This window comes from Danio rerio, chromosome 12, assembly GCF_049306965.1.
Source record: "Danio rerio strain Tuebingen ecotype United States chromosome 12, GRCz12tu, whole genome shotgun sequence".
Classification (NCBI taxonomy): Eukaryota; Metazoa; Chordata; class Actinopteri; order Cypriniformes; family Danionidae; genus Danio; species Danio rerio.
Window position 1 is genome coordinate 27502737 of NC_133187.1, and position 14786 is coordinate 27517522.

General features: G+C 34.9%; 1 protein-coding gene across 2 annotated transcripts in view; it reads left to right on the forward strand.

Annotated features, from left to right (window-relative positions):
* prkcea (protein kinase C, epsilon a) overlaps nt 1-14786 on the forward strand; it is a 130229-nt gene that overhangs the window by 74221 nt on the left and 41222 nt on the right. The gene's annotated exons all lie outside the window — the stretch shown is intronic.

Below are 14786 nucleotides of genomic sequence, written 5' to 3' on the forward strand. Positions count from 1 at the left end.
AAGTTTCTCACTCTGAAGGCTTTTGAGACAAAGCTGAGCATATTTAAAATAGTTTGAGTTATTTGACTTGATAAGTGTGAATCTGGAGCCATGGGTATTAAATGGGTAGTTTACCATAAAAGCAAAAATCTGTAATAATTTACTAAATCTCTACTTGTTTCCTAGTAGAGTTTTTTTTGTGTGTGTGTGTGTGTGTGTGTGTGTGTGTGTGTGTGTGTGTGTGTGTGTGTGTGTGTGTGTGTGTGTGTGTGTGTGTGTGTGTGTTCTGTTGAACACAAAAGAAGATATTTTAAAGAATGTTGGACACCTGTAACCATTGACTTCAATAGTATGTGATTTTTTCCTACATAATATCTTATTTTGTGTTCAACGGGACAAAACACTAATACAGGTATGGAACATAACAAGTGTGAGTAAAAAAGGACTGCATTTTCATTCTGTTTTCATTCTTGTCTCTTGAATTAGGTTTTTTCTGTATAAGTTTTTGACCATAGTTTTAGCAAAACATCTTCTTTAATGTCCTGCTGAAGGGGGGGAAATGAAAATCTTAAGTAGCCTGAGGGCAAATAAGTTAAAAGTGAATTAGTATTTTTAAACTAATAGTGACGTCATGTGATAAATCGTTTTTTACAGTCCAGCAGGTGGCAGAGCTGCACATTATTGATGATCAGGAGTTCACTGATTAAAAACCGTTGTTGTCCAGGAGGTGGCAGTGTAGCTTCTTTCAGACAGATCACGCATGTTTATTCATGCATCACAATGTGGTTTTTAGGTGACAGTCAATTGAGTTGTTTGAAGCTGTATAAAGACAGAGAGAGAGCGAGGTGTCAAATGATGTTAAAAACTTTTTAAAATGGATAATTATCATAAAGCTTGCAACTTTAATAAAACAATAACTGGAAATGCCAAGTATGTTTACTTTAAACTGCTAATATTTTTATTTATTTATTTAACTTTTGCACAAAACTGTATCTTCAGATAGGGAAGGTGATCTGAAGTGGGACTTATTTAAGTCTCTGACATCCTTTTCTTTTTTCACTCTTTTATCTTCTGACACTTGGCCCCGTTGTTCTCTGTTTTACGCCATCGCTTATTTCCATCTCTTGTTCAGCTTGGTAGTGCTTGAGATCAACTCATTTATATTGAAGAAGGTAGTCAGTGCTTGGAGTACAGGTTGAATTTTTTTTTCAAAAGTTTGGCGTCAGTAGAATTTTTAAATGTTTTAAAATAAGCTTCTCCTGCTCACCAAGGCTGCATTCATTTAATCACAAATACAGTACATATTGTTAAATGTTATTGCATTATAAAATAACTGTTCAAAATTAGTTTATAATTTACTTAAATAATTTTTCATGTGATTTTTTTTTCAAGATGAATTTTCAGCTTCATCGCCAGTCTTCAGAGTCACATAATCTTTCTGAAATCACTCTAATATTTATTATTGTTTTTATTCTTCTTCTTCTTATTATTATTATTATTAAAATTATTAATATTACTATTATTATGACTAATGTAAAAAATATTATTTGAAACTACCTTCAATAAGTAATAAATATTTTTTTAAATAATAAGTATTTAACAATTTATTTTTTTCATACGTTTAAAAATTTCACAGTATGTCTGATAACATTTTTTTTTTAAGAAAGTCTTATTTGTTTTATTTCAGCTAGAATAAAAGCAGTTTTTAATTTTTTAAAGGCCATTTTTAAGACAAAATTATTAGCCTCTTTAAGCTCTTTTTGTTTTCGATAGTCTACAGAATAAACAATCATTATACGATAACTTGCCTAATTACCCTAACCTGCCTAGTTAACCTATTTAACATAGTTAAGCCTTTAAATGTCACTTTAAGCTGTATAGAAGTGTCTTGAAAAATATCTAGTAAAATATTATTTACTGTTATTCATTCATTCATTCATTTTCTTGTCGGCTTAGTCCCTTTATTAATCCAGCGTCGCCACAGCGGAATGAACCGCCAACTTATCCAGCAAGTTTTTTACGCAGCGAATGCCCTTCCAGCCGCAACCCATCTCTGGGAAACATCCACACACACATCCACACTCACATTCACACACACACTCATACACTACGGACAATTTAGCCTTCCCAATTCACCTGTACCACATGTCTTTGGACTGTGGGTGAAACCGGAGCACCCGGAGGAAACCCACGCAAAGGCAGGAAGAACATGCAAACTCCACACAGAAACACCAACTGAGCCGTGGTTCGAACCAGCGACCCATCAACCTTCTTGCTGTGAGGCGACAGCACTACCTACTGCGCCACTGCCTCGCCTATGGTCATCATGGGAAAGATTAAAAAAAATCAGTCATTAGAAATGAGTTAGTAAAACTATTATGTTTAGAAATGTGTTGAAAAATCTGCTCTCTGCTCAACAGAAATTGGGAAAAAAATAAACAGGGGTGCTAATAAATCAGGGGGCTAATAATTCTGACTTCAACTGTATATAAAGAAATCAACAGACAAATGTCAGGGCTAGATTGAGGAGCAAATTGACAATCAATTAATAGAATACACTGCACAATGCTAAGCTAGTAGATTATTGCAGTATTTTTAAAAGGCTGAACTTTTCAACTGGAACTGGAAAACATGTTTACCTATTTGCTTTCCAAATGCAAGTAGCTGCTCTATAGTTAATGAAGAAAAATGGTATATGTCCAAAAATATCATAGTGGCACAATTTGTGACCCTCATGGCTTATGCTGCACTGGTACACTGAAAAAAAATGATTCAAAGATGATTACTTGCCTTTGCTAATTTTTTTTTTAAGTTAAGTGGTTGTAAACTGTTTATTTGGGCTGAATTTAAACAAACAAATTCATTATTACTAATTTTTTTTTTTAATTCAACACATAAATTGTTTGCAGCAATTTTGCAGATGTCTTTTATTTTAGTGTACATTTTTGGCAATAGCTAAAAATATATTGCATACAGTAGGTCAAAATGACCCTTTATGTCAAATATCAATAAAACATTAAGAAAAGATTTGCACATTTTCTATGCTAAACATATTAAGATATTTAGATTTTTTAAAAACCTTTAGATTCCAGATTATCAAATAGCTGTCATTTATTTATTTTCCCCTGCCTTAGTCGCTATTTCAGGGATCACAACAAGAGAATGAACCACCAACTATTCCAGCGTATGTTTTATGTTTTAAGCGGATGCCCATGCAGCTGCAACTTAGTATTGGAAACACCCATACATACTCATTCACACACATACACTAAGCATGTCTTTGGCCCGTGGGGGAAACTGGAGCTCCCTGAGGAAACCCATGCAAGCATGGGGAGAACATGCAAACTCCACACAGAAATGCCAACTGGCCGAGGCTTTAACCAGTGATCTTCCTCCTGTAAGGCAACAGCGCAAACCACTGAGCCACCATGCCATTCTTAAATAGTTGTATCTCATCAAAATATAGTCCTGTCCTAGCAAAGCATACTTTTTAACCATACAAACCAAGTTTGTTTAAGCAACTTTCAGATGATGTTTAATTTTCAAGTTCACAAACTTGACAGTTAGGATTGGTTTTGTGGTCCAGGGTAATATATGTGAAAAAAAAAATGTATTGAACAATACTCCAGTCTTCTTCGGGTGCTCCGATTTCTCCCACAGTCCAAAGATTATATGTAAATTGAATAAGCTAAATTGTAACTGTAGTGTATGTGTGTAAATGCAAGAATGTATGGGTGTTCCCCACTGTTGGGTTGTGGCTGGAAGGGCATCTGCTGCGTAAAACATATCCTGGATAAGTTAGCGGTTCATTCCGCTGAGGCGACCCCAGATTAATAAAGGGACTAAGCCAAAAAGAAAATGTATGAATGAATAAATACTCCAGTCTAATAGTCAAAATTGTTCATTTGTTTGGTAATTTCAAGAAATCACCACAAACTTTTGTACAAAACTGTATCTGCGAATAAGGAAGGGGATCTGAAGTGAGACTTGTTCTATTCTAACTGCGCTCATTAAAGTCTCTGACATCCTTTCGACTGGGGCTTTTATCGCTCTCATCTTCTGCCTCTTTGCCCCGTTCTTCTCTGTTTTGCACTTTCACTTCTTTCCGTCTCTTGTTTAGCTTCCCCTCCCATGGCCCAGTTACGCTCACAGTGATATCTAGTGTCCTCATTTCTCTTTTTCACTCTCCCCTCTCATTCGCCCTCATGTGAGAACACAGGACACTCACTGACTGAAGGCAACAAAGCGTTAGATGCAAAAAATGGATGGTTGCAGGCAATGGTAGAACAGGAAAGGGGCAGAAAGAAAAGGAAGACGTGATTTGGGGCGGGGAAGAGGAGTCATGTACTCTTTTTGAACTGCTGCTTCTGGTTTTAATCAGTTTTGGGATCGCAGCCATATTCTTATCCGCTGTAATTACGCTGCAGAAATGTAAATAACATTACACAACTGCTTCTGATGAGGCCTGTTGGGACCGCGGGCAAACATGCCTCTGCAGATAGAAAATACAAGAAAAGGGGCCGTGTTAAAAGACTGTGAGGAGGATTTTGGAAAATGGAAAAGTCTGAATGATTGCTTGGGAAAAAGAGAGAGAGACAGAAGGAAGGGGGGGTGGAGAGTTCGATCACGCTGGAGAATTTCCCTGGGACTTTAAACTTATTTGCAACATTAGATAATATAATTTTTTACCCATAAGTAAAAGTTTGTGTTAATTTTCATATTATATTATATTATATTATATTATATTATTTTATATTATATTATATTATATTATATTATATTATATTATATTATATTATATTATTTTATATTATATTATATTATTTTATATTATATTATATTATATTATATTATATTATATTATATTATATTATATTATCCAATTATTCATTCATTCATTTTCTTTTCGGCTTAGTGCCTTTATTAATCCAGGGTCGCCACCGTGGAATGAACCACCAACTTATCCAGCATATGTTTTACACAGCAGATGACCTTCCAGCTACAACCCATCACTGTGAAACACCCATACACACTCATTAACACTCATACATTACGACAATTTTAGCTTACCCATTTCACCTATACCACGTCTTTGGACTGAGGGAAACCGGAGCACCCAGAGGAAACCCACGTGAACATGGGGAGAACATGCAAACTCTACACAGAAATGCCAACTGACCCAGCCAAGGCTTGAGCCAGCAACCTTCTTGCTGTGAGGCGACAGCGCTACCTACCGCATTACCGCCTCGCCCTATATGTAATTAGTGCTGTTGTTATTTTTATTAATACTATTTATTTGTATTATTATTTTATATTTTATTATTATACTTTATTATTATTTTTATATATTATATGCTTATTATATAAGCCAATCATCACATACTCAGTTAATCATAATCACTGGTTGTTTGTGTCCCGCCCCAACCCACAAACACACACACGCCCTATAGAAAGAGAGGTCCTATGGCTAAGAGAGACACAGCTCACATTAAAAATGCTTCAGTGTTCTCATTTATAGTAATGTGCATTTTATTGTCAGTAATGGCAATGGCGATGTAGCGGGGGAAGCAATAATTTACTTGATACTGAATAAAATGTCACTGTTAGTAACGCCATTTAATTATAACATATCACTGATTTTATATTATATTATATTTTATTATATTATATTATATTATATTATATTATATTATATTATATTATAATTATAATAAACAAAGTCATTTTGACATACAGTGCTAAAATATTAAGGAAGGTTTTGTCTGAAGTCAGGAAGGATATAAAAAAATAGCAGAAAACAGAACAAATGGTTTGTGAGTGATGACATGAGTGAATATTCTATTAATATTACTTTCATTTTGATGAATCGTTTTGCACAAATTCCCAACAGTCAGAAGAATGAAATAAGCGGAGAGTGAAAAAAATCCTCAGTTCTGACTTGTGGTTTGTTGTAGTTCTGGACAGTGTGACGTGAGTGTGTTCTTCATTCTCAGCTTAGGACAGACACGCATGAGGTCATTATCACTATCACTATCTCTAGCACTGTTACAACCCAGAAGCCTTCATGTGCTTTCATTCGTTACTCTGAAGCAATCTAGATCCAAGTAAGCTCAGATTTAGTGTCTGAAATTTGTCTTCTGGGTTGAAAATGACAGATTGTCTCAAACTATTTGCAAACAATTAGTGAGAGAAATTACCTTCTTTTTTTAATCCTCTTATTCAGTCACTAGGCATAGGCAAATCTATCTATCTATCTATCTATCTATCTATCTATCTATCTATCTATCTATCTATCTATCTATCTATCTATCTATCTATCTATCTATCTATCTATCTATCTATCTATCTATCTATCTATCTATATATCTGTCTGTCTGTCTGTCTGTCTGTCTGTCTGTCTGTCTGTCTGTCTGTCTGTCTGTCTGTCTGTCTGTCTGTCTGTCTGTCTGTCTGTCTGTCTGTCTATCTATCTATAATCTGTCTGTCTGTCTGTCCGTCTGTCCGTCAGTTTTTTTTTTTTTAATTTCCTGACAAAAGTTTTGTCGTCAATCCCAGTTGTAAGAGTAACTAACTTGACTTCTAGTTGATAATTTGGAAAAGTAGCAGAAGGTAGAAATCGTGAGTTGAACTGCATGCCAATCATCACAAATACTGCAGAAGACCAATTGGAACCTGCAAGTATCCTAGATTCTCACAGAAATCAGTCAAGTTTAGTGTAGGAAAATTATGGATTGGGGTTACATTCAGTATGTGGGGTGTGCAAGAGATCTGCAGAGTGAATGGCAACATCAACAGCCTGAGGTATGAAGGAGGAGGCACTGAAGATGAATCCAAAGAATCTTGATGAACTCTGGAAGTCCTGCAAGAATGCTTTAATTGCCATTCCTGATGACTTTATTAATAAGTTATTTGAGTCATGGCAGAGATGTATGGATGCAGTCCTCCAAGCTCATGGGAGTCATACACAATGTTATTTCTTTCCCCACTGCTCTTTGACTTTATATTCTATACTGTACATTACTTCTGTTAAGTGACAGGACTTTTGTCTAAACAAAATTTAGACTCTCATTAATTAAACTCTCATAAATAAAGTTCACGCCTTTCCCACTTTTAGGAATAAGTTTTGTTAGTCAACTTGAATACTGTATGTGCACACTACTCAACCAAAAAAAAATGTATTTGACACAGTAAATATACCATGTCTTATCATCTACAGCCCAAAGCTAACTTTAAAAATCCATTTATTCTAAAATCGAAATAGTAAAGGGAGTTTGTAAAATGAGAAATTAACTTTTTCACTCTGCTGCCACCTTTACAAAACATTACAGATTCAAGCTCTTAATCTTTATTCTTCATATAAAAGTAAACGCTTATGCAAGTTAAATTTAGACATTATGTTTGACACTCTATGGTAATGTTAAGATTTCTTAGGATAAGAGTATATAGGTGTTATAAATTTGAACTTTTTTGAGGGAAGCTTGTGGATGGAGGTCTTCAAAATCCCACCTATCTTCAATTACTGCTGTTTTGCAAGACTTGGAAAAACTCTTGTTTTTTTTTGCCATAGCAAGCAGCATTTTACTGAACTCTATTGATGTTTTGCTCACATATTCGTTCAATACATAGTCTTATCATGTTCGTGTTTCATGTTGAAAGAACAAGATGTTCATGTTGTAAAGGCCAGTAATGTGAACAACAGTCTTGTATTCACCTTATTATTTGCATACGAGCAGGTGCAGCCATTTGAATCTTTCACTTCCATTCATTTTTAGATGTTAAAAACAGCTTGTTTTGCTGCTTGATGTTGCAAACTGGCATTTTCCTATTATATTATTCTTCTTTGTTTGTATAATCATGCAAACACTTGTTTGTAGAGCACGTAGTTTGACCGTTTTCTGCTGTTCATTATTCCTAGTCATTTTTCCCAAAGATACCTGAATCGGAAGTTCTAAAAAAGTTGCAAAAATTATAGAGATTCCATAAAATCTTGCTGTTAAAAGCTCTTAAAGGTGTGTTTTTCTATCAAGAAAGATGTTATCTGCGTAGAGAAGTTACCATGGATTACACAACTTCAAATCGACAGGTATTGTGTCTGAAAACAGTAAAACAGGAATGGTGAGAGGATCCAGACTTGATGTACACCAACATTAATTATGATATATGGTCTAGAAGGGCAGCTGGTGATGCTATCGAGGAGCAGAGTGAGCCCACGGGGTTTGCTAGATGAGGTTGCGGGCCATTCTGACGATATCCTTCTTCAGGGTCAAAGAATATCATACGAGTTCAAAGTTCAGAGGAAATGTTCAAAGTTTAAAGCACTATAATTGACCCTTCACTAACAGACACGCCCTTCTTTGCTATTTTGCTACCAGCCTTTGCATTCCTGCTGTTTGTGTGCTCCCTTGGGAAAAATAAAACAATTACTGGAATAATAATCTTTTTTTTTTCAGCAGAAAGGTGTGGGGTATATGCATTTGAATAGAATAGTTAGGATGTGAATGTGGGTCAAAATGCCCTTATTGTGGGCTGCAGGGTAAAGCTAATGTACTGCATTATTTGTCGAGTGAGACTGAGGAGAACAACAGGTGATTCACTAATGATGCCGTTTAGAGCTTTCTAGATTAAAATTATTCATCTAGATGTCACATTTAGTCGGTTCAACAAATGTGTCAGCAATTCACTTAAACAGCAGAAACAACATAATGTCCTCAGTCATTTTCGGTCATACAGATTAAAGTAAAGCATCATTCCAAACTGTCCTTTTTATTGGTGCATACTCACAATAACAATAAGACATTGGGCTTTATTGAAAGGTTATATAATTTTTCATTAGATAATGTTGACATTTTTTTAACATAAACAAACAATGTTTGTCTATTACTGTATTTATTCATATTTGTTAATGTTAGTTAGTTAGTTTGAAAATAAAGCTGTTGATTGTAAATTCTTTTTAACCAACATTAATAGCACGTAGCTATTCATTTTTCTCTGGAGTAATATTAATTAGTTACAAATACAGTTGTCAGAATTATTAGCCCCTCTAAATTATTAGCCCCCCAGTGGCATTTAAATGCTTAACTAGGTTATAGGTCAATGGCATGTTAGGGTAATTAGGCAAGTTATTGTATAATAATGGTTTGTTCTGTAGATTATCGAAAAATAGTCTGTTTGGACAGAACTGTCTGTATGTTTAGTGTGTCCACTGTCATATTGGAGTGATATAAACCCAAGTCTCTTTTTAAAAATTTCCTGATGTTAAAATAGGACCCGAATCCCAGTGATTTTGAGGCCTACTTCAACGTGACGTAGGAACGGTTTTCCACCGCCTACCGAATTGATTGACAGACTTATTATTCTATGATAACATGTATACACATGTCCACAGAACATTTTTTTGCAAATAATCTAGGATTAAAATATTTGTTCCAACTCCCTGTGATTTTTATAAGTTTTATAAGTTTAAAACATTGTTCAAACAGAGCATGTTTGTAATAAGGAAGGACAGTAAAACTGCTTTGTAATTCTTAACCGATATAATCACTATGGCCACATGGTCTTGGTATAATATGTGCGTGTGTTTACTGCAAACAGCATTTGTGTGAGACTCATCATTTCAGAAAGGCTTGAATAAACTCCACCACAAATACATCAAATAAACTTGCTTGGTATTTTTGACTAATGAGCTGTATTTTAGCTTTATCTGAGTCTGTCATTCTGTTTATCTGACTTAATGCATGATGAGAAGCAGACATGCACGTAAGCGCTGGGTGGGGAGAAGCAGCTCATTTTCATTTAAAGCTACAGGCTACATAAACAGCTACACTGTATTCAGACACCAAAATGGTAAAGTTCTGAACAGGTGCCTTTCAAAAAAAGTGTTAACTTTTGGATTGTAGTAATGCGTTAGTTAATGTTGAGCTATGATTAGACAATGCTGTACAAGTTCTTAGTTCATACATGCATTCCCTAACATTATCTGTTGGAAGCTTATTGTCAAATTTGACCAAAAAGGTTATTTTTGAAATTTATGTTTTGACCAGATTAGAGACATACCTTTGTTGTATTCACCATTCATTCATTTTCTTGTCGGCTTAGTTCCTTTATTAATCCGGGGTCGCCACAGCGGAATGAACCGCCAACTTATCCAGCAAGTTTTTACGCAGCGGATGCCCTTCCAGCCGCAACCCATCTCTGGGAAACATCCACACACACATTCACACAAACACTCGTACACTACGGACAATTTAGCCTACCCAATTCACCTGTACCGCATGTCTTTGGACTGTGGGGGAAACTGGAGCACCTGGTGGAAACCCACGCGAAGGCAGGGAGAACATGCAAACTCCACACAGAAACGCCGACTGAGCCGAGATTCGAACCAGCGACCTTCTTGCTGTGAGGCGACAGCACTACCTACTGCGCCACTGCCTTGCCTGTTGTATTCACCAGCTCTTTTTAAGTCCAAATGATAATCAGCTTTAAGTATGGTTTGATTTTGCCAGACAAAACAGAAGATTTCTCACATCCCAGTGATTTCAATGTAATTTTAGTACATTATGATTATTTTATTATTATTTAGCGTTTTAATTATTAAAATACTGTGACATTAAAAACAAAAAATGACATTCACTTATAAATGAGCAGTCACTTTACACCAGGTCAAAAGTCTGCAGAGAATAAAAAAAAAAAGATTCAGCTTTTTCTATGCAATTCAAGTATAATCTGAACTATATTTATAATTTCAGATCGCTATTCTTTGATTAAATTTATATATTTGCAAAATTAAGCTTATATGTGAAGTTTTAGGGCATTGTGTAATGTGTGTCCACTGCCTTTCTACATATGTTTTTGTAGCTCTTGAAATTTTTCCAAAGGAAGAAAAGGTCATTTGAGAATAATTTTCTTCCTCCTTTCTCTCTAAATTGCTATGTTTCTCACACTGGTTCCAGAGTTCATTATTAGTTGAATTTGCTTCGAATACTCTGAAAATGTTGTAGTGTGGCCAAACTTGAGCTCAGATCTCTCCGGAGCACAAAAACGTATCTCATTCCAGCATTTTGTCTGAACTGTTCTCCACTTTCTCCTGTTTTCATTTGTTAGACTGCAGTCTCAGAACATCTTTTTTTCTTTAAATGGTAGTTCTTCTTATTCAAAGTACTTATAAATTATTTTCATATAGACCTACTGTAAAAGGATGCACCCTTGTTTTGAAGGTCTGGATTTCATTCCAGCCCCCTGATCATGATTCAATTTTGTAATAGATTTTTTGTCATTGAAAACTGTTATCACTTAATTTTTTCTGAATGCATCCAGCAGTTTATTAAGTTTTTTTAAAATATTTATTTGAAGATGTTTTGTATTTATAAGTTTGATGTAAAATAACAATATGAGATGCATATTACAAGTGCAATAGGAAATCTTGGAATATGCTAATATTAGCCTGATAGCATTGAAAGCTTACATTGCAAATCTCCATCAAAAGCCATGCCTCCTGAATGTATAAACACACATTAGACAACATTACTGTTACATCACATAACATTTACCAAAGAGAAAACTTTATTGTACATTTTGTAATTACCATTACTAAAAAAAAAAACTTAAAAAAAAAATTATTAAGTTGTTGATGTTTGCCTCCCCTTCTCTGTCTTATCAGTATTCAAGTATCCATGACAATTTTTGTTTTTGTTATATATATATATATATATATATATATATATATATATATATATATATATATATATATATATATATATATATATATATATATATATACCCCGAAATGGACACTTAGTCATTACTTACATTTTTTAATGCCACATGCCCCTCTTTTTAGACCTAATAAATAAATAAATAAATAAATAAATAAAGTAAAAAGAATTAACAACATATTCTTATTGAAATTGTAAATAATGGCAGATCAAAATTTATTATTATTTAAAAAAAAAGGTCACTTGATACATTTTGTATATTTCAAATTTCTTGTATTATTTACAAAACTCCTGACTTTGACTCATAGTTTTTGTATAGATACATTTAATGTAGATATTGTGTTTCATATTAATCTGGTAATTGTGATTAATCACATTGGTGGATGTGTGTGCCTTTTCTTGATGATTCAGAGCAAACTGAGACGCTAGTAGAGTCTCATACACAAAGTTATTACATTTTGGTTTGGTTTGTCAGAATGTTGCATTTGTGTGCTATTTTTTGTATGCATGGGTTGATGAGATTTTTTTGGAATGCTAATATATTATTGTGGTCAAGGTCAACTTTTCCCCAAGTTTATAAATAAGGATTTACTTTTTTCCATTAATTATCCCTTTAATCCCTCATTTCCATTCATAAAATGGCACAATAATTACATTATCTACAAAGAAATTTTCACCCTTAGAAGTATCCAGCATGGCTTTAAAGGGACAGTTCACCCAAAAATGAAAATTAACTCATCATTAAGGCCACAACTACACACAAAAATTGTTTACAGAAAACTTCCCATTCACATGAAAACACACAAAAAAGCAGATATCACACTTTTATTCTGAGTTCACATCAAACAGTTTTGCGAGTAAATTGCATACAAGTCAATGCAAACTTAAGAACAGAGGCTGATTACTGTCCCATGGTTTAGACTACATGGAATACAGCAATGTGTTTGCATGGATTGTGCAGAATTTACCTCATTTACACTCACACCTGCAGCTTCTTCATAATGGACGTCCAGTGTTCTCCAGCCCCCAGCGTCTAGATTGAAGCTCTGCACAAGAAGTTTGCCCAGAGGAGAAATGGTCGTGCCCAACTGAACCTGCTTCTCTTGAGATTTTTTTCCTTCACTTTAGTCATTGTTCCTTGCTACTGTCGCCACTATCTTGCTTGTTTTGGGACTTTTAGAGCTGAGCATTGATGGATTTGCTCTTCAGTGTTTGGACTTCCAGCTGTGAAAATTAAACCAAACTGAACTGAATTAAACTCAACTCTGAAAACTGGACGGACACTGTTACAATTTACTAGAACATCTATGTTAAGCTGCTTTGACACAATCTACATTGTAAAAGTGCTATATAGGGGAATTGAATTGAATTAAATTCAATTAGCTTCTTCTGCATTTGGTGTGAACCCAGCCTTATTTTCAACCAGAATAGACCTGACCTACATTTCACTGCTGGTCATACTTTGTATTGCTATGTATGTGACAAATAAAACTTGACTTGACTTGACTTGACTTGAGAATAGAGAAAACAGCATGCGCGCTGTCGTAATGGCGCAGATACTCCGGTTGTATGGTCCACATGACCACACTGTACCCAGAGTTTAGGAAAATCTTTACCCTGGCAGGAGTTTTCTGAAAGTTTAGTTTTTATGTGTAGAAAACAATAAAACTGCATAGAAAAAAGATTGGTTTTGAAGATTCCTGTGTTTGTGTGGACAAGGCCTTACTCTCCCTCGTGTGGCTTTAAACCTTTATCCATTTTTTTGGATTCATTTTCCATTTCTTTCAAGAATTTTGGCTGCTGGGGCCATTTGTCTTATATTTTATTTAAAATATCTTCTTTAGTGTTCTTTTAAACACATGAAGGGGGAAAGAATTTACATTTTTAAGTGAACTAACCCTTTAATACTGCGGGAAGTACTGCGAGTTGTTGACATGTATATTTACATCCATAGGCTTTCGATAATGCAGATTACAGGTCTTATCATGCTTGTGTACTGTATGGCTGTTTTGTGTTTGCACTACCGGTTTGTCAGAAGCGTCCTGCACCTGCAGTCTTTAGAAAATAAGCCATTGAAAATGCCTTTCATAACACGTTATATAAGCACGGATGAGACTAAACAGACGTTTCCTTACGCCACCCGTCTGTTGCAGCATGACTGAGAACTGCCCAGCATAACACACACACACACACATTGTCATTTTGAGATGTAACGATACACAGCGTTTTCTGCATTCATGACACAATTCAAGAGGTTGTCTTGTGTTCAGTTTCAAACTGAAAAAAGTAGCGCTGGTTTTAACTAAATCAGTTTTGACTCTGCCTTCATATCTTCCAATCAGAGCCGCTGTTTTGTGGTTCAACCCAAACGGAAGAGACTATTTGTTCATTTCTAATTAGAGCCAGGAAATGTTTGTTCATATTGGATTTGGGCGGGCCTCCTTCATATTTCTTGGCACATTTACACAAACTATTTAAGCATCCTGTTTAAATTCCTCTACTCTGAATGAAGAACAAAATACACACAAGTAGGTTTTTGTACACTTACATAAGAGAACTTTCTTTGCCTGAAGTCACGGCTTAGAAACGTCATTCAAGGAATGTGAAGTGTGTCATTTCTGGCAGTACTTCATTGTGTATGTTGAATTAAATATCACCCAGCACTTCACGTTTACAGTGATTTAACATATCTACGTCCTGATTGATTTAGTGTGCTATTTTTGTGATTATCTCCCTACATAATGCTTATGAAGTTTATGTTGGCACAAAACAGCAAGGCTCTTTCATACTAAAGTGCTTTAAATCTAAGAGTTTGCTCAAACTCTAACAGCTTTCTGCTGGTTCTGCGTGGCTTGTGCTGTAAATATCAACTTTTAACAGGTTCTTAAAAAGAGTTCGCCTTTACAGTACATACATTTTTGCTGAATTTACAGTTTAAAAATATTTTCAGACATATTTTGGAGAAGAATCATTTGACAGTGGCCACTGCCACTGCTGTCCTTCAAACCACTAGATTTCATCAAAATTCAATGTGATCGCTTATTTTATTTGCACAGCAAAAGATCTCATGTTTACCCATTGATACACATAAACATG